The sequence below is a fragment of the Meleagris gallopavo genome, chromosome 4, assembly GCF_905368555.1.
Source record: "Meleagris gallopavo chromosome 4, MGAL_WU_HG_1.1, whole genome shotgun sequence".
Classification (NCBI taxonomy): Eukaryota; Metazoa; Chordata; class Aves; order Galliformes; family Phasianidae; genus Meleagris; species Meleagris gallopavo.
The window spans coordinates 54,135,996-54,156,033 of record NC_139407.1 but is presented as its reverse complement, the minus strand read 5'-3'; the positions used below and the strand labels follow the sequence as shown (position 1 = coordinate 54,156,033).

The window sequence follows — 20,038 nt, the reverse complement described above, 5'->3', positions numbered from 1 at the left end:
GGCTTCCCTTCACCTCACCGTGGTGAAAAGGAGCTATGGCGCATTGATCTGGAAGCTTGCTCTTAAGGGCTTCCAGATTCCAAGTACCACAAAAGAACTATTATTAATTGTTATTACATGCACTCCTATGAAATTTATTTTTGCAGGCATATTTAAAATCAAAGGCAGGACAGGAAAACTCGTAGTATGGCATTTTTCTGAGGAGCATGCACAGAGTCTGAGATTAAAAGAAACTCAAGCTGCCTGGATCTAAAATTTGACCTACTTTGAAGGTTGTCCCACATAAGAGTTTAATTGACTGACCAACCAAATGTGGATGTATCAGTGTTCATGTGCTGCAATAAAATTCTGTAAAGAACATGAAATGTGACAATGATCTTTGAAAAGCTAGGTTACAGAAGGGATATTACAAATTTTAGTAATGCTTTAAATTAAGTGTCTTCAATATGCTTAACCTTGCATTAAACTTAGATTTAATAAGACAGATGTGTATTAAGTACTGAATATACTTAAGGGAGCAATCTTGTGTTGGCAGGGGATGGACTCAATGACCTCCTAATAGTTCTCCTCCATCTCTAATTTCTATGATACTAATTGATTATTAAAACACTTTTATTGAGGATTGATATGTAGCTATTAAATAGTTATTAATCTTACAACCCAACTGATATTTAATTTATACGTGATTTTAACACACAATGTCATTTTAGTTTTTAGAGAGTAACACTGTAACAGAGCATTTATTGGAGCTCTGAAAAATCTTGCTGGTAAATGTGCTTGGCCATTATGGGGTCATTTGGAATTTCATGATAAAATCACACTTTCCAGGAGTTTAAGTTTACAGAGCTCTCCACATTAAAAATGGAATGTTTACCTCTGCTACAGCATTGCTCTGGAAAGACAAAGAAACTCATCAGGAAGGAAGGTACATCTGTTTGGCTTCAATAGGATGTAATGTTAAGAATGTGTGATCTCAGACAACAGTAAGATTTCGAATATTTTAAAGATAATCTCACTGCCTCTGTTTTGGAATTGCAAAGAAATTTCTCCAGTCTATGAGAGTGAAGAAAATGGTGCAGGGATTTTGAACATTTAAAATTCATTTCTGTGAACGTTTGGCTAGGCAAAAAGCAGAACTTTTGCAGAGCTGTGTTATTAATTCAGCTTGTATATGCCTAGGGCCATAGCTCATAATGGCATTCCTTTCTTTTTAACAGACTGTCAGGATTTTCAAAGGACATCTAGAAAGCCATAAGTGCCTATTTGTTGGATGTATTTCTCATACCCTAAAGGCTTTCTTTGATATGGACTGATCTTTTACATTTATGGATGGAAGCTGTGTTAGAAAATGCCCTTTGTGAAAACCTGTAATATCTCAAGTTGCAAACATCAGATTTTTGGCTAAGGAAATATGAAGTGTGTCAGAACTCCGAATGCTTTTAGAAACAGGATTTTCAAATAATTAGCAGCTAGCAAAAATATGAATAAATGCAAAACCTAATGCAAATATATACTACTGCTTGAAAGTTCCTAGCTACTTTAAATGATATGAGGAGGGGGAAGCTTTTCTCTTAGGATTCTAAGGTTTTTGTGCCTACTTTGTGATAAATATTTACATTCAACATATGCTTTTTGATGTCAAAAGTGTAACATCCAAGTTTTGTTTTTCAAGCAGAAGGCTGGAATACAGATGGAAGGGGCCTTAATGTCTGGGGCACATTCACCCATCAGGGAGGAGATCGAGTTTTCAAGAACCAGACTGGTGATGTAGCTTGTGGCAGCTACACTCTGTGGGAGGAAGATTTGAAATGTATCAAACAGCTTGGATTGACTCATTATCGCTTTTCTCTTTCCTGGTCACGTCTGTTACCTGATGGGACGACAGGTTTCATCAACCAGAAAGGCAATTGTTTCTTAAAAATAGAAGGTTGCAGCTTTAATTCAAGGTTATTGCTGCAGTCTGGCATAATTAATCCAGTAAGCTATTCTGCAGTGTAGCTTTGAAATTGCAACTTTTTTCAGAGTAATTATGGGATGATTTTTTATAGGTTTGCAACAACTTACTAATTAATATTCTAGATCCCTTTGGATAGCACAATCTTTTGGGATAGGATTAATATTATGTTTCCTATGTATTTTTGCTTACATCAGTTTAATTGTTACTCTAAATCATTTTGCTACATCAGAATGTTTTTAGTTACAAGAATCCTAGCCATGAGGATATTTTTGGATGGCTTACAATGGAGAAGTCTCTTACTTGGCAAATACATTTAGATAGATTATCAACATACTCTGATGTAATGAACTTTTTGTTGACAGTTTTACAATAAGAGGGACATAATTTTTCCAGATATTTTCTTTAGAATATTATAGGGGATTCTTTAGGCTCAGATAGTAGCTATGTCTGTGACAAACACAAGCCAGGCCTCACTCTGAAGAAAATTTTCACGATCTCAACAGATGATGCAGAAGTCCAAGTATAAAGTGATATAACATATAAACAAGCCAGCTAAGTTTCTAGATGTCAGGTATAGAATCTGTTGCATGTCTGATTTAATTTTAATTGCTTTGGCATAGATTGGAGAAAAGATGAAGATGACTTACTGGGAAAAGAAAGGAAATGGTAGTTTTCCCTGAAAAAAATAAGGAATGGAAGAAAGAAGAAATAAAGAGAATTGTAAGTTATAAAAGCAACTGAAGCTGAACCAGGAAGGATGGGAGAATCAAAGCAGTTGGCTGAGGTCTCCTTTATTCTGGGAGGATGATGTTTCAGGAAAAACAAAAGCAAAGTAAGTTTGGATGAACCTCTGAATCTCAGCTCTGTCTCCTACTCTTCTGAATCTCAGTTCTATAAAGAAAATATGTAGCTTTGCATTTCTGGGGCAATGTTTATTTTGATAATTCCTTTCTTTCACTGTTTTGAAGCTTGCAAAAATGGAAGGCTACAAAGGGAAAAGTTTTTTTTAGAAAATGTCAGTCAGGTTATCCTCATCTGTGCTAGGAAGTAGAAGCAATATTCTTCTGCAGATTTTGGTCATGGAAAGCTTGTCTGTTCAAGAGGCAGCAGTCTGTCCTCTGCATCCTGCAGATTATATTTCTCACCAGAGAGTGAAGGAGCTTTTGTTTCAGGAATTCAAATGAGGGGGCTGGGGGATCTGCTGTAAACAGACCAACCAGCCATTTTCCCTGCAGAGCATGACTGCAAAAACTGTGCCAGCATCCCGTAGAGGTTTGAATGGAAGCCTTCCCTTTGCTACCAAAGTTTACAATATGTGGCCCACTTTTCTAGCACAGCTTGTACTTCCCTCGGAATGTTTTTTGTGGCACATTGAATTTAAATTTGGCTGAGTCCTTGTGGTTTCTTCCCTGTCCTGATATTCCTTCAGCTAGTGCTGCAGGCACTGTGCAACACCACTGAGCAGCCCACTGAACAGGCTTTTGTTTCTTGGATGTCAGACTGGAAGAAAGCAAGTAGACACTTGGTAAAGGAAGCTAAAATTTTGACAAAACTCAGCTGTAATTTCAGAAAATGTTCACTTGATCTGTAGTATAAGCAGTTGCCTGATTAATATTATGAACTTTACATTTAGCGAAAGGGCACTGGAGAAACTCCAAGTAGGCTAGCTTTCATTAGGCAGGAGTTCACTTCTCTTGTGCAGTGATCTGTTGAAGCAATTGTGGCTGCCTAGCATGGAAAGGCCATCATCTTCTATATAAACATTTTTACAAAGAGCATGTGAAGAATTAGAAAGCTTAGAGCAATGTCCTTTCAAATAAAATCGTTCACACCAAGAGATTCCCTACCAATTTCACACCTAAAACAGAGGACATTTGAAAACCTTTGAAACCATTCTGTTTCCATCTCAGTGGGTGTGGGGGCTCTTAAAGCAGCAGTGCTGTGGGACATGTCTGATTTTTGGTTAAAACTTACCACTCTAGTAAAACTAGAGTTTGTTTTAGAAGTATTTTAGCAGTGTTATTTGTGCCCTAAAAGCTGTTCTGAGCAGAATGTTATCTGCTAAACACTGGGTGCAGATGTGGAGGAGGACAGAAGTAGTCACCATGGGGCTGTTAGGTCTTGGAAAGTTGGATGTTTTGCCTCACTTCAGCATTAAGACAGGGAATCAGGATGGGAAGAGAAAAACAATAACAAGGAGAGAAGAATAATCCTTCATTTTCCAGTGATAAAGTGCTCCTTAATATCTGTAATCCCATAATTTTGATGTGTCTCCAAAAATCCCTTATCTATATACTTTCCTGGAAGAAAGTTTTCTTCTGTATTTCTGCTTTTAGATAATCCACAAATATAGCCATAAAAACTAAATCAGGCTACTCTGAAAATTAGAATAGAAAACCCTATTACTATAATTAGAATAGAAAACCTGCATAGAAGCATGACTCCCAATGTGGTAGAATGGGATTCTATACCAGTGAAGGTTTTTTGTTGTTGTTTTTGTTATGGTTTTTTTTCCTCAAATCAATTTATGTAGTAAACCTTGCAGTTCTTTCAGCAACAATTAACACACAACCAGATCAAATCAATCTCTGTTAAAATATAACAGAAACAAACTGGTTTTGCACTAAATGGGTTGCAAATGGCAAGAATTATCAAAAATTACACTTCCAATAAATTTCTTCTCTTTTTATGTGGGTGCCTTCTGAGACTCATATACATATCTCCTAAGCGTTTCGGTTCTTCTGGTGATATATTCAGATGGAAAAGCAAACTACCTGTGAGATTTATTGTGAATTATTTAGTAAACACACTTACTGAGTCTTTCTGTGTTAAAGAATACATATGCACATGTTTGTTTACAAAAAGTCACTGTCTAGATATTGGGTTCTTAATTGATTGCTGCAGTATATGCTGTGTTTAAAAAAAAAGCCGTTTGACTCAAGTCTTTAAATTTTAACTTGAAGATAGGATAATCTGAAATTTATTATTGTCTTTTTAAGAAGAAGCTAATGCAGGGTTCTCTGCTGACATTTTTAAATATCAATACAAACCAAGATGAACTTACAAACCCCTGGAAATATATAGTACAATGTAATACAGACATATCTATTACTGAACCAGTTTCCTGTTTGGATTTAAAAAATCTTTTGTTCACACATTGGTAATAATAATACAAACCATCCACAATCTCATAGGCCTATATTTTGTTGATCTGTGCAATTCATTTATTCTCTCTTAATTTCTCCACCTACTTTTTACTGCATTCTCAACTTTAGAAAGCATTTTTTAGTTTGGAGTTTTGTTGCCGAATATCCTCAAGATAGACATTTCCTAAGCAACTATGTCTTTTTAGGATATGTGGGAGTCTAAAACCCACTAAAGTTCTTTAACACTTTGGTATATTTAGCTCAAGTCTCTGAAGCGAAAGCTGTCTGATTTCTCCACTCCCCAGCATGATGGAGAACTACTCCTGTCTGGAGCCTCGTAGCTTAACAAATAATAATTCAAGGCCACTGTTGGCCTTTTCCAATTACCTCACTAAACTAGATAGTTCTAGTAAAAGAGCATGCTAATTGATACTCTTTGAACCAGAGCTTATGATATGTTTTGCAATATTTAATATTTTCAGAAGGCTTAAAAAGCAATGTAGCTGTGTTTGGATTTAGGTAAAATTAAAAATGCTTATGTGAGAGCTTAAGGTATTTTGATATTTAAACTTGCAGTGAACTCTGAGCAGCATAAAAATAGTCCTTTAGGAAACATATTCATGTCAACCACTTCTAAATCTGAACAGAAGGTGAATTCCCTTTAAGCCTCTAGAAATGCATCCCCAGTGCTGGCCACTTTTAACAGTGCATCCAAGAGATTACAGCAGAACTCTGTCTTATCAAGGGGGACAAGTGAGGTTGGAAGTCATGAGATTTTAGAGAGGTGAGCTAAATCCTTCTTGGCACCAGAAGGATTGAGCAGTCTGTGTAATGGTGGTGTAAAAGGAAGAAAGTTGGTTTCTTGGATAAACTATTGCCAAGACATTCGAGCTAGTAGTTAAACAGACCAGCACCCCAAACTCTAACATATACCAGAGCCCCATGAAAAGTTGTAAATCTCACATAGATCTGGTAAGTTGCCTTATCTAATGAGGAAATTATTGAAATCTCATCATTGCAAGGTATTAAACGCATTGGTAGTGTCTTCTTTGTCTTGATGATGGCATGGAGAGTGACAGAGAAAAGAACAGCCTACAGGAAGCAGCTTACCAGCAAACAAAGTTCAAATCATAAAGTATTGTCTTAGTTACCTTGCTGAATATGGAACTAAACTTTGTAAAATATTACACTTCTCAAGGAGAGAAATTCTTTCATTAGAACAAATCTACCTGTCCAACTCTTGTGCCAGGATTTTTCCAATGCATTTTGATCTTGTTCATGCAGCTAGGCTGCCATTTGGGAATTGAAATGAAAGGATTATATTTTCATGCGACCAGCACCAATCAGAATTATTTTTCTCCTGGGGAGTTGCTGTCCACTGATCTATTTTGAAAATTTGCATCCTCATTTCATTTTATGTGCCTGAATGAAATGTGTTGTGTGCTGAGCATTTTTGCAAACTCTAGGGTCTTGTCACAGTAGTCAGCATACAGTTGAGAGAGAATTTTTGCATCTCATAACAGAGCAAAATGTGCAGTGTGGTTTCTTTATGTGTTAAAATGTAATAAACTTAATAAGTTAACCCCTTTATTCTTTTCAGTATTTCCAGGAGTCAATTATTACAGCAAATAATAAGTAACCTGGCAAATTACATTCTGTTCACAGTATTGCTTTGACTTACTTGTTTTTTAGAAGATGAAGGTGGTTGGAGATCTAAAATGATCATTCAGACCTTTGATAATTTGTGCAAAATGTTGCTGCAAAGCATTTTAAGACTGAGTGAAGCTGTGGATCATTATTAATGAGCCTTATGTTGTTGCTATACACGGTTGTGGAAAAGGTATAGCCCCTGCTACAAGAGAATCTTGTACCAGAACTTACAAGGCAGTTCATAATTTGATAAAAGCTCATGCTAAAGCCTGGCACAGTTATGTCGAGATAATTGAGAAAACAATGTGGACCTGTGCCTATAGCTCTGAACTCAGATTGGCAGCATTTCTACAAATTCTGTAGCAAACCACAAGGAAGAGTACATGTCCTTTACCTTAAAAAGCTTTGTCAGAACAGTATTTATTTGTGGTGAATATCAAGCCAATGTAAAGTCCTGCTACATGTTTAGTTCAGGGTTACTAATCGTAAAGGCTTCTAGAATTTAGTAAAGAGTTAAAAATGATGGCCTCGCATACTGCTGACTTCTTTGCTCTGAATTGTTTCACCTTAGATCAAGAAAACACAGACAAGAGGCTAAGTCTCTCAATGGCATGTGAGGCTGAGCAAATAATGGATCCCTCTTGGTCTGTTGCAAGTGGGAATCTATAGCTTGCTGAAGTACCATGGGGTTTATACTGACTTCTGTATTATATCGAAGTATGACATAAGGCTCACAGGACAATTTAACCACTACTTGCTGGCCAGTAAGGGGATATAAGAATCCAATGAATAATACTGGTGATTTGTTTTCTTTTGAGGAGCCCATCTGGATGGCATAAGACATTGTATAAGATATAAATAAACAAGTCACCTTGGGATTCTTAATTTAATGCTTGTGTGCCAGCTATAAAAAGTAAAGCCTTATTGTTTTCCTATTGCCTTTATACTTGATAGCTATTTTACAGTTTGAAAAGAAATACCAGTGTTTTATCATCTTTTCAGCTCCAAAAATTATCTTTTTCATGCCAGCAGTAAGGCATTCTTGGCATGAATCTACTCCTGGCAATGGGACTTCTGGTGACTGCCAGTACCAAGGGTTAAGGAGCAGTCACAATAAGCAGATGCTAATGCAGGAAAGATATTTTAGACTTCTCATTAAAATAAGTCATTTCACTGTCTTCATGGATATTTGCACAGTTTTGCTTTTCCATTGTTAGTCATAAAAGGTCAGCTCATGGAAAATTAAGTTAATAGGGTCAGTGCAATTTGATGAAAACTAGTTTTAGTTTTAGCTTAGAAAAGATAGAGGGTAATGCATCTGATTTTATGGGCTTTCTTACATCTGTTCTGAATAAAACTTCTGCTCTCTTGTTCTGGGATATATATAATAACCCTCTAATTTACATCACCGAGAATGGGTTTTCCCAAAGTGACCCTGCTCTACTTGATGACAGCCAACAATGGGAGTATTTCAGGCTGAATTTACAGGAAATTTTATAAGGTACCATTTGATATGCTGAAAGATCAATTGTTCTAACTTTATATAATTTTCCTTTGTGCTTATTTGCATTCAGCAATGACCAGTGATTCTTGAAGCTAAAACTCACGTAAATCAGAGTAAAGGGATGTCATTAGAAAAAAAAAATGTTTAGCAGAAAGGAAAGCAAGTAGTTTTAATCTTGTTTCCACATCTTTGAATGGAAATAGATAAAGAGGTTCTCCATACATTATTTCATATACTCAGTGTTATAGGACCATTAATTGAACAAAGCAGCCGCACTGATCTTCAGAAATGCTCATCACACGCTTCTCATTGTGAAGGATGTGAAGTTGAGTGCACCATTATATCTGACAATATACCCTTTCAGAATATGACCTCCTGTGCAAAATGAGGTCCCTGTAATAATTCATTCCTGCGCTGAGCTATTAAGCCTTTGTAGCTCAACTTTTGCCATATATGTCATAATAGGTAACAGTATTAAATACTGGTATGTTTTTGTTGTCTTTTTTTTTTTTTTTTTTTTTTAGAAGCTTCTTTACTATTGATTTTGATAGAAACATAGTTGGTACAATACTGAGATCTTCTGGAAATTCCATTTCTACATTCCAACTTCCGAGAGAATTCTCTGATGTAATTTACAGGGAGGAGGTCATCTCTCTATGTATCAAGTAGAATGTATTTTAAAATACTGGTTCAGCTAGTTTTCCTGTCATATTTGTCCAAAGTGATCAAAATCATGAATGTCATGTATTTGTTTAATATTTTTGGTAGTCATTCTTTCATCTTCATTTTGCTTCTATTTTATTTCTGCTATGTTTTTATTTTTTATTTCATTACCTTAATTTAAACAGTCATTTAAAAACTACCTGTCTGTCTTCATCCTTTCTATTCCAAGTTACAACCTAGACTTGCCAGCCATGCCAATTAACTCTTTCTTCAGCTGATGAAGATGCAAAAACCGTTCTCTGTCTCTGAAGCCAATCTGTAGGGTCTGTTTCTATCTAAAGCTGGTATACCACATTCTAGCTGCCTTGGACTGCTCTTTCCCTGCTGTGCCATATCTGACCCTAAGCCATATCTGAAGAGTGGTTTTGTAATGGAGTAAAAATTAATCTCCATGGATTATCAAGGATATGTGTTTGAGTCATGCTATTGACCCTGTTTTGTTTACTTACTTTGCAGACAGGATGTCTGGATTTGATTTACTCTGAAGAAGATATCAAGAATTTAATAAGCATTTAAATGGGTTTAATTTCAAATCTAGTTGTTCTACAATGTACATCGTCTTATCCTGAAGTAAACATTTAAAGTCAGTCAGATGAATCACCAGTTAGTGCATATCTATTCATGTACAGTAAGACAATGAGGGTGACTAGCTTTGAGATCAGTGCGTATATGGGAGACATCAACATTCAGGTAAAATGAGACTTTCTTTACCATTCATTCAGTCCAACAGAGCTTTTAAACATGTGTGGTCTGACTGTAACCAATGCAACTCAGGCTTAGTTAGGTTTTTGCTTTAACATTATGTTTTATTTACGTCTATTTGTTTATACAGCAATAAACATGGTGGGCCACTGATCGAAACAGGTCTCTGTATACAAAGATAATATAAATATTAAGTCCATCAGCTGTAAAGCATTCTGTGAAGAAATGCTTGTAACTTTATCCCCATGTAACTTCTCCCCTGATGCTTGGAGTAAATAGTTTCTTATATCCACTCCCTACAAAGTGACCCATGAATGAACAACTCGTTTCAAGTTTTCAGTTCAGGTACCCTGAAAAACAGGATTTTCGAAGATGTTCACTTTATTCAATGCTTTAATTCTTAACCATTTATTAAGTGTTATGTGAAGCAGAACAGTTCAATTGCTCTGCAATCGTTGTCAACAATAATTCCTTATCTTTGAACTAACTTTTGAAACGTACAGGCTCATTCATGCAATGAGCTCTGGGTCATGATAGGGACATGTGTGGATTTTGCTGTGGGATTTGGGCATACTTTCTTTTTTGTCTAACTGAGAAATAAGTATGCCTGACTACAAAGAAGAGTATATCAACAGCCACTGACTGCACTTGTAAATATAAAATTTTAATGTGTATTCTGATATTATATTTTGCATTAAAAATCCTTCTGCCTTTTAGAATACATGCTTGCATTTCTTATGTTAATATTGTCAGCCAATATTTTCAAAAAATATTTTGTCCCTCTTTGAGACCTTAAATGTCAGAAAGAACTCTGAAAATCAGATACTTCAATGCCTCTCAAGATAGGTAGCAGGACTGCAGGTGTGCAAAATGCCTAAAATTTTGGATATCAAGACTATTTGAAATGAAAGGTTTTGGAGCTCTGAAGCAGACTTTTTATTTCATGAGTTTACTTAGCATCCTTCACCCACTAAGACTGATTACACAGCGTGAATAACTAAAAAAACCACTGTATGTTATTCCTGTGCTTTATTAAAAAAAAAAAAAAAGAAAAAGATTTTGATGCTGTCAGATAAAACCAAAATTTTTATTTTGGGGGCAGCATTAGTTAATAAGAATGGAAATAGCAATGTAAATATGAACTAGGAAACAGAGAGTGAGCAGCATGGAGCCACTATGAATATATCACATTATAGCTGTTACAAGATGGAAAATAGTTTTTAAACACTGCCATGTTGCTTCTGCACTATATGGATAGATAAAAACATCAGTATTTTAATAAATGTGGATATACATATTTAACATCTCTACAGAGCCATAAGCATGCATGGTACTTTACAGATAAATGAAAATGATGTCTTCTTACCCCAAGGAGCTTAAAATCTAATTTAGATACAATGCATGAAGAGAAGACGAACAGAAGGCTGGATAAGATGTATAAAGAGAAAATGGATCAGAGTTGTGAATCGCCTTTTACTACAGTTGCTCTTCCTTAATTTTATGTAATATATGTTAAGGATGACATCTAGACCAAAGATCAAGGCTGCCAATAAAAAGGTAATTGAAACTACTTAGTTTTGGAAACTGGAACCTTTTAAAAGAGATAATAGAGTTTCATAAAATCCATGAAGGAGAGCAATGTAAATAGTGGATAAACTGTTGCCACAGGCAGATGATGGAGAAGAGCAAAGAAGTTATTCCATAATCTGGCCAGTAGAAGATTAATAATAATGCTGATGGGAAGGAAAAAATGAATTAAATGAAAGTTAGAGTGCAGAGGGCTGCAAGAAGTAGACAGTGGAAGGAGAGGTGAAGTTAGTATGAATAGAAGGTAAAGAAGTTGAGGATGATGCGATGTGATACGGGCAGAGGCAAATAAGAGGGAAATGGGAAGCAAGAATATATGAGAATAAGCAAGAATATATGAGAATAAGCAAGAATAGAGTTGGAAATAAATAGAAAGCATATGAACATTCAATTTGGAGCTAGCTAGAAGGTCAACAGTGAAAAATGCAGGGCAAATGAGATAAATTATTGCTAGAAGAAAGGGATAAGTAAAGCTTAAGATTCAGATGGTGTTGATTTTCTCCTTAAATATACTTGAATGGAGCAGAAAAGGAAATGAGATACAGAGAATGCTGACTGCCATGAGAAGTGCAGAGCAGAACTAAAACTGACAGTAAGCAAGGTGATACAGTTAAGAGGATTTTAAAAATGCACCTTATGTTAAATGCAGTTTCTTCTGGACTTCTTCTGGGTCTTTTTTTTCTGCTCATACTTCTAAGATTTGTTATAAAACCTTTTATGTCTTGTTGTCACTGTACACTTTGATTTTGCTCTCACGAACTGTTTAGTCTACTTTGTAGACACATGCTAGCCTGCTCTTGCTGCATTCACATGCACATAAAACAGTGAGGTTATAATGCAATACTGAAGTCCCTGAAAATATGATTTATTGTAAATTAAATATGGATGTCATAATGTGATTCCCTCGGGTCAACTATAAGCTTGAATGATATTGAAAGAGCTGCAGCTGCAGCTCTGTTTCTTCACTGCCACTGACAAAAATGCCTGTATAAATAGAATACAACAATGCAGACATCTTAAGGAGTCTCTGAGATGTGCTGTCCCTGGCATAATATTGCCATGTGACATTTTCAAGAACTATAAATACATTGACTATATTATAGTATAAAAGTTAAGAAGCTTTGTAGTAGTCACCACAGAACTGCTCAAATCAAGCAGAATTTGTTATCAATAACATAAGGGATTCGACGATTAAAACAAAACAATGCAAAACCAAAAGCTTATAAAGATGATAGCACAGAATGATGCATTTATCAGATTTTTAATATAGTTTAAGTTAATATAGCTTGATATAGTTTAGGTTCAGAATATATGGATGTAGTTCTGTACAATTTCACTTAGATGCCAGTTTCATAATTTCACATTATCACAAGCATGGCTATACATAATTTATTAGGATATATGTTTGAAGCTACTTCTAAACAATGGCAAGATTCTCTTGTTACTGAATGCTTAAGCTTCCTTTTATTTCTCTTTCAAACGAATCCCATAATCTGAATTTTCTAATCTTCAAAAGTGAACACTTTCATTTTTCAACTCTTAACCAGCAGTTTTGCATGGAAAATTATGAAGAAATATTTTATTTCTCCAAAATCTTCTGTAATGTGCCTTCAGAAGTATCTTAAGTGAAAATAATACAACATACTTACAAGCTTCTGTTCTGTCACCACCTGTGACCTCTCTCTCTCCCTTCTATTGGAAACAGAATAATAGGAGTCTGGCTAGTACAGCAAGAGAAAACTGTCTCTGTATGGTAGTAAATTTATTACTTGCCAGTGTCTTGATTTCAGATGGAAAGAACAAATGGAAAGTAAGAAAAAACAAGGATGGCTGTGGACTCTGAAGAAAGGAACAGCCTGATTCCACCATAGGAGTTTTGTGTGCAGTGTTAAAGACTAGCTAGGCTGCGTAATGCATCTGCGCTTGAGCTGTAGGGAATCTAGATATAACCAGCATTTCAGATCCTCATGCCGTGTCTGCGATGTACTTTGATTCCAAGTAACCAGACCTCAGTGAACTATAAATTTTCAGAAGCATTAGCAACTGCAACTCAAGAATATTTCCCACTCTGTAGGAGAGAGAGAGAGGTCACAGGTGGTTTTGTGACTACTTGTTGCCTCAGAGAGTATAACCTAAATATTTAGGCCCTGCAGATGTGGTACTGCTGCTGGTCTTCCTCGTCAAGTCCCTTTGGGCTATTATTAGGGGCAAAGGATTTGCTTTGCCTACATACAAGTATGACTGGACTACACTGTTAAAGTAAATTCAGGATTCCTCAGCTTTGTTACCAGTTGTGCAAGCTAAAATTTGGGATCTCAGTGGCTAACCATCAGATCTATGTGGTCAGAGATAGAGACAACTATTTCTTACCTGCAACTTACAGATTTCCCTTAGGAAATGATTTGTACATACAAAACATAATCCTCACATCAGAAGCACCTATTGTAGGTTTTTTTTTGATTCTGCCTATTTGTTGTACAAGTTCAAAGATAATTGCAATACCACTGGGGGAAAAAAAAAAAAACAACCTTCATAAATAAAAAGAAGGGATTTGGGCCTTTTAGATGAATAAGCAGCCTTTTATGAAAATTGTGAGTTTCAGTTCATCAGATACGGATTGCACATAACACTACTGGTTTTGAAATCAGTTCTAAGCTACATACTTTGTTTGGAGTTACCTTTCTGCAACTTACTGAATCCACAGAGGCACATCATAAAAAGCACTGTGCTGGTGGTGTGTCTTTGAGATAGTTTTAAATTTTAATCCTCTCTTTTTCAAGATAATTCAGTTTCAAATAACTCAAGCTCATTATGTGCATTGTAAGTGTTTTTCCTAGGATCATATACAGGATCACATATACTGGAAATGAAGTTAATATATAAAATACAATGCCATAAGCTATTCTGTATAGGCATATATATTTCCTATAATTGAGAAGTAGGTACAGTTTATTGGAATAAACATCTCTATTTAGATACCTATCACTTTATAAAGTCACAGATATCTGTTCCAGAAAATGAGATTTTGCATTTTGATGTAGAACAGGAAATCTATTTTGTCTCAGTGCAGAACTCATTACCACAAAATATTATGAAAATTGTTTCCAAAAGATATTAGAGAATTAGTGAGAAAGCTGTTAAATTTAGTGGTGATGGTACAACTTTTTTCTCAGAGTGTTCCTAAATCTTGAATTCCACGAGAGGTATTCATGCATTGTTTCTTTTCTTTCTCTCTAAATATCTGCTATTGACCATTTAAGTAGACAGATTTGCAATTTGGCAGTTTTATGTTGTTTGAACTAAATAATTGTTTTGTTCTGTCTTTTTTCCTGGACTCAACTCATGTATAGAAGTATAAATAGGAGAATGAATGAGAATAGAACCTTAGCTAGGGTCTAAAAAAAAAGAAAAAAAATATATATCTGTTTTTAAGATAGGCTGGATAGCTAATATATTGCTGGCCAGCTTTCACTACTTATTTTTTCATGGTGTTTCTGTGATAGTAACAGTTCATCATTTAATTTCATGGGAGTTATTGTAATTTTAAAGGGCTGAAAATGAAGTAAATGCGACTGTACGGGAAATATTACAATGTCAAAAGAAACAGGGTCATTGCAGTTCTACGTGTATGTTGCTACCGTGTCAAGATAAAAGGAAACCATATTGATCAACAGAGCAGAGTATCAGAAGTGACTGAATAAAATGCAAACATGGCATTATCTGTTATAAAGTCTTATTAAATGAAAATAAAAATTTTAGTCTATACCACTGCATTATGATTTGATCTCACAGATGTCAGGTGATTTAAAGCCATGATTTTCACTGCAGTTTTGACTGAGCAAGTATGTGTTTCTTCAATGCATTAACACATATACTCACTATGACCTACTTTATAATTGCTGTGGGAGTTTGCCTTTGCATTTTTTTGATAGCTCTCTGTTCAGATTCTCAACCATAACATTGCATTAGTTTATTTGCATTAAATCAATTTGGCTAAAGGATCTCTCATTTTTTTATAAAGAAATACTTAGCTTCATCATACAGGGAGTGAAATACCTCCATCTCAATTTTAAACTAGGGAAATTGAGGTAGCACAAGTTCAGGGTAATTTAGCTAAGGTCAAAAAGATGATGGGACTAATACTAGATATAGTGTCTGGATTTTCTGCTCTCCTTCTCTGACTCTGTGTGCTCAATGACACGTTCTTGCAGCGAACACATTTTGAAGTAAACATTCATATCAGAGAATATGAAGATCTACATGGATGCATGGTATATGCTTCAATCAAAGCATATACCAAAGGGAAAATCATCTACTGAACCTATATGGAACCTGCAAATTAAATGCAAAATGTTACTATTTAAAATATACTAAATACACTTATCTTGAGTGAGGGAACTCTGATGCCTGAACAGAATTTTTTTGAGGAGTTAATAATTCTATGATACTGTGGAATCATTTCTCCAGAAAAGTAGGTGGACAGTTATATTTCTGGCAAATGGAAAAATCAAACTATCAAATAGTAAAATATCTACAAGTCATTATACCTCTATGAAATTGTTGAATCTGTTTGGATGCAATACAATTTAGAATATAGAGGTTTCTTAAGAAAAAATATGGCATTTATTTATTCATGTTGAGGTAACAAAAAACCAGCTACATGAAGTCATCTGGACTTCCCTAACAGCTCTCCTTCAGCAAGAAGTCAATGTAAGAAAATGTTATTATCTAGAGGAGAATTAAATTGTTCATGTATGCTTAAAAATTATTTACTTTTTATTTCTACACTTAATTTTTACAACAATGTAACAATCAAATGTACTTTTCTTGCTGTTTCCTGAGAGGAGAAATCCTCTCTTGCTGGCACAATTTTGTTTTGGAAAAGTAAAACCTAAAAATATTTCCTGATACTTACAGGAATTTGGTGTTCTAATCTTAAGCTCACAGAATCACAGATTCACAGAATTGTAGGGGTTGGTAGGGACCTCTAAAGATCATCGACCAACCCCCCTGCCAAAGCAGGTTACCTACACCAGGTCGCACAGGTAGGCGTCCAGGTGAGACTTGAATATCTCCACAGAAGGAGACTGTGCATTCTGTCACATTTGCCCAGCGTGAATGTGACTGAAAGCATCAGAATATGGAGAGATGGTTTTTAAACCATCTTGCATGGGAGATAAAATCTGGAATGAGTTGGACTTGCATGAAAAGTATTTGCTAGTGTTGATGTCCCATGGGATTAATTGACATTAATTGACAAGGGAATGAAGACCTCCGTGAAGTCTATGTGAAAGGGAAGGATGTCTGGAAAGGTTCTTTACCCTGCAACCCACACTGTACCTCACCTGTGTTTCAGTCTTTAAGAAGCCTTTTACATACTTCAGTGTTAGCCTTCCCTTCTTTGCATTCGCCTAGTAACACCAATGCGCTAGATATAGCAAAGGCTGGTGAATTCCTGGAAACACTGTTTCCTCAGCAAAAATGTTGTTTATGCTGCTGCTATTCTTTGCGTTGCCTATTATTGGAATTCAGGCAATTTTAAATGAATGATAAAGTTTATATGGATATTAGTAGGGGCCATGGGAGCTTTAGTGAAGGGCTTAAGCAACAAAGAAACACTTTGATTTTTCAGAAAGGATCAACTGCAGCCTATATGTGCCTTAGGTATTTGAATGTTTCTAAAAAAAGTTAGATGGTCAAAAGCCAACAGTTGTATTGTGTGTTATCTTTTCTTACAATTTTATGAAAGTGTATGAATCATTTTTATAAAAAAAATGTCAAGAATTACACATTTTTCATTACTACGTGTCCTTGTTAAAGAATACTTTGTGATTATTTGAATGATTTAAAAAAAAGGCAAAACAATACTTTTCCTACTGTGAATGCAGGGTCGGGGCTTACAGTGCAGGGCTCATGCGGTATAATTTCTGCTTGAACTAATATGTTCCCAGCAGTAAGTACATTCCTGCTGCAACAACTGAAGCTGCCGTGCACTTTTCAAGTTTATTCCTCAGCCATTCTGCATTGTAGGCTTCCAATCTAAGGATCATAAAGGAATGAATAAGCATAGCTGAATGCAGTGCCAGAGACAAATGCTTCAGCTCTTGCAGAAGAAGGAAAGAGTACTTTTGCTTCCACAGCTTCTGAAATGGTGATTTGAAAGCTCGCTTGGACTTGCATGCCTTTTATATCTGAAACTCTGAATGTCACCTCTGATCTCAGCATCCAGCTTTTTGGCTGTCTGGCAGTCTTTTTCTCATGAGCTACCCCAGCAGTTATGATCAGCTGGGTGCACAAGTAAACAGTTCACAGGTTCTGCATCCTGCCCTTTACTCAACATCTTTATAAGCTTCTGAAAGGGATCTTTCACTAAGATGTACAATTTTCAGTGCTGGAGTGGAGCTAATCAGTCTCCTCTCTCAGGTATTGGCTCTGCAGGGTGAGCATTGGCTTGAGTACAGGACCTGCATCCTGAAACTTCAGTAATTCAATACTCTTTATATATGTTACTACTTAAATTAGGGTCATGAAATCCCATTTTCCATTTGTAATCTTTTGACTATTGTGATTTATTCTGTTCTTATTTGACGATCGTGGTATTTCTCTTCTTCTCTATTCCCTGCTTGCCTTACCTCTGTCAATCCTGTGTTTTCCAGCAGGCAGATGCTGATTCTCCTCATCCATGTGTAATCCCAATGAAATTTTCATTTTCCATATTTTATAGTCTGCTGCTATTCACCTTTTTAAACACAGGCAATAGGAGTCCAAGGGAGAAGAATTCACTAACCTCCTGGGGATACTAAAAATGATCATAGTCTAGCAAGTCAGTCTTTAAAGATCCTTTTTCATTCCACCCTCCCCTCTGCTACTCTTTAAGTATTTAAATCTGCCCCCCACCAGCCAGACTTCCTCACCAGATGGTGCCTTCTGACTAGCTCTGCCTTTCTTCAGAGGATGAATAAGTACAGTGAAGAGCATAAGGAACTGGTGAGACAGCTACTGGAATATTTCATCAGTGCTAGTGTCCACTTCTTTAAAAAGACAGTGAAAAATGGGAGAGAGTTCAAGAAGAAGCTACAAAAATGATTTGAGGGCTGGAGAAAATGCCTTATGGTGGGACTCAAAAAGAGCTCAATCTGTCTAGCTTATCAAAAAAGAAGATTGAGAGAGGACTTGATTACAGTGTACAGGAACCTTCATGGGGAAAATATACAGGTTACTAAAGGGCTCTTTAATCCAGTGGAGAAAAGCATAAAAAGAGCCAATGGCCAAATGCCAGACAAATTCAGATGAGAAATCAGACACATCCTCTAACAGGGAAAGTGATTAAACACTGGCACAAATTACAGTAAGTCCTGCATTCTGCACCTCTTGTCTTCACATCAGTGCTGAGTGTAGTTTGGAAGATATGCCTTAGCCAAACCCAGATGTTAGATACATTACAGGGAATCTACTGAAATTTAAGATCCGGTGATACACAGAAGGTCAAACTGGACAATCTTATGATCTCTCTGTCTTTGATTCTATGAATTCAAAGGTGCTGACAACAATGACTGTCCATACATCATGAAAATCAAGCTGGACTGAAGTATAGCCCTGCAAAAGCTAGACAGTGGTTTTGTTGAAGTAGATGTATTTAAATAATGATTGGGAAAAAAATAACAACTTTTTTTTTTTAATAATAAAATTAATGGAAGGGATTGATGCAGAGCATTTAACATATTAATGCTTAAATTATTTTAAATTAATATTATTTTTTCAAGTTGAAAATGTATATTTTATAAATAAATATCAAGCTGTTTCTTCCAGGAGATTTTAAACTTGAATATTTATATTTTCCCCAGATTGTTTTGCATTGTTTTTTTCTGGCTGAAGGAATTCTTCCCATCTCACTATAATTGAATTTACAGCGTGTTTATTTTCATGAGAACATCACTAAAGATTTGTCCAGAATAACAGCGAAACATGTTCCACCCTAATGCTCATTGGTTATTCTCACTTGTTCTCCTCTCTGAGATTCATTATCACTTATGCAGGCAGTGATAGTTTTTTAAATGATGTAATCATATATAGGTGTGAAACAGTAATGGCTTTATCCTTAAAGATAAAGATTTTTTAAAAGGTTAATTATATTCCACAAATTGTTTTAAAAGTACAATGTTAACATTATTGTAAGACCCAGAGTTTTGGAAAGCAATTCCCCAGTCTAATATATGTCATTTAATTCTAATAAACTTCCTTATTTTTTTCTCGTTATTGCTACACTTTCCAAGTCCTAATGCTAAATTTAATGCTAAATAATTTCTGTCTTTCTTTTGTGTTCTTTCTTCCAACTGTTTGTAACCATGTTTCTTCTACAGCCATAAACATCACATAGCCAAATGAAACATATTTATCTTTTCTTCTTAGTCTGAGCAGATAATTCATTTTTTCTATCAATCTTTGTTTGTTTGTTTGTTTTGTTTTCTTCAACTTCATTCCATTTTTCACCACTTCTCCAAAAAAGTCATACATGGGATCACACTAATGTCATTTATTGCATAATCATGATTGTTGCTGCTGTGTTTCAAGCAAACTCCAATGCAATTTTACCCTAGGAAAAGAGAAGCTGCATTCTTATGTCTAAAGTTAGGGAAGGGATAGAGGAAAAAATATCAGCTCAATGTAGAAAGCCAAGTTGTATTAGCAAAAGCTCAGTGGCAGATGCAGGAAGAAAAAGGTCTCATGACTGTGGTTGAGGCAGATTAGAAAGAAATGACAGTAAGGAGA

At 35.6% G+C, this 20,038-nt stretch overlaps 1 protein-coding gene and 1 pseudogene across 7 annotated transcripts in view; one reads left to right on the top strand and one right to left on the bottom strand.

Moving 5' to 3' along the window:
- ADGRA3 (adhesion G protein-coupled receptor A3) overlaps positions 1 to 18,149 on the bottom strand; it is a 108,612-nt gene extending 90,463 nt beyond the window's left edge. For 4 of the 6 annotated variants that reach the window (XM_085223388.1, XM_085223385.1, XM_085223390.1 and 1 more), the window contains exon 1: positions 17,902 to 18,143. The gene's annotated coding sequence lies outside the window, so the exon portion shown is untranslated. Of the gene's footprint in view, positions 1 to 12,918; positions 13,148 to 17,901 lie in introns of those variants that run through there. The other 2 variants (XM_085223399.1, XM_085223391.1) reach the window with 2 other exon arrangements.
- LOC100542473 (cytosolic beta-glucosidase-like) overlaps positions 1 to 20,038 on the top strand; it is a 58,257-nt pseudogene that overhangs the window by 19,516 nt on the left and 18,703 nt on the right. The window contains exons 3-6 of the transcript XR_014883207.1: positions 1,676 to 1,977; positions 2,578 to 2,623; positions 6,884 to 7,469; positions 8,130 to 9,670. The product of XR_014883207.1 is annotated as a cytosolic beta-glucosidase-like (transcript). The remainder of the gene's footprint in view (positions 1 to 1,675; positions 1,978 to 2,577; positions 2,624 to 6,883; positions 7,470 to 8,129; positions 9,671 to 20,038) is intronic.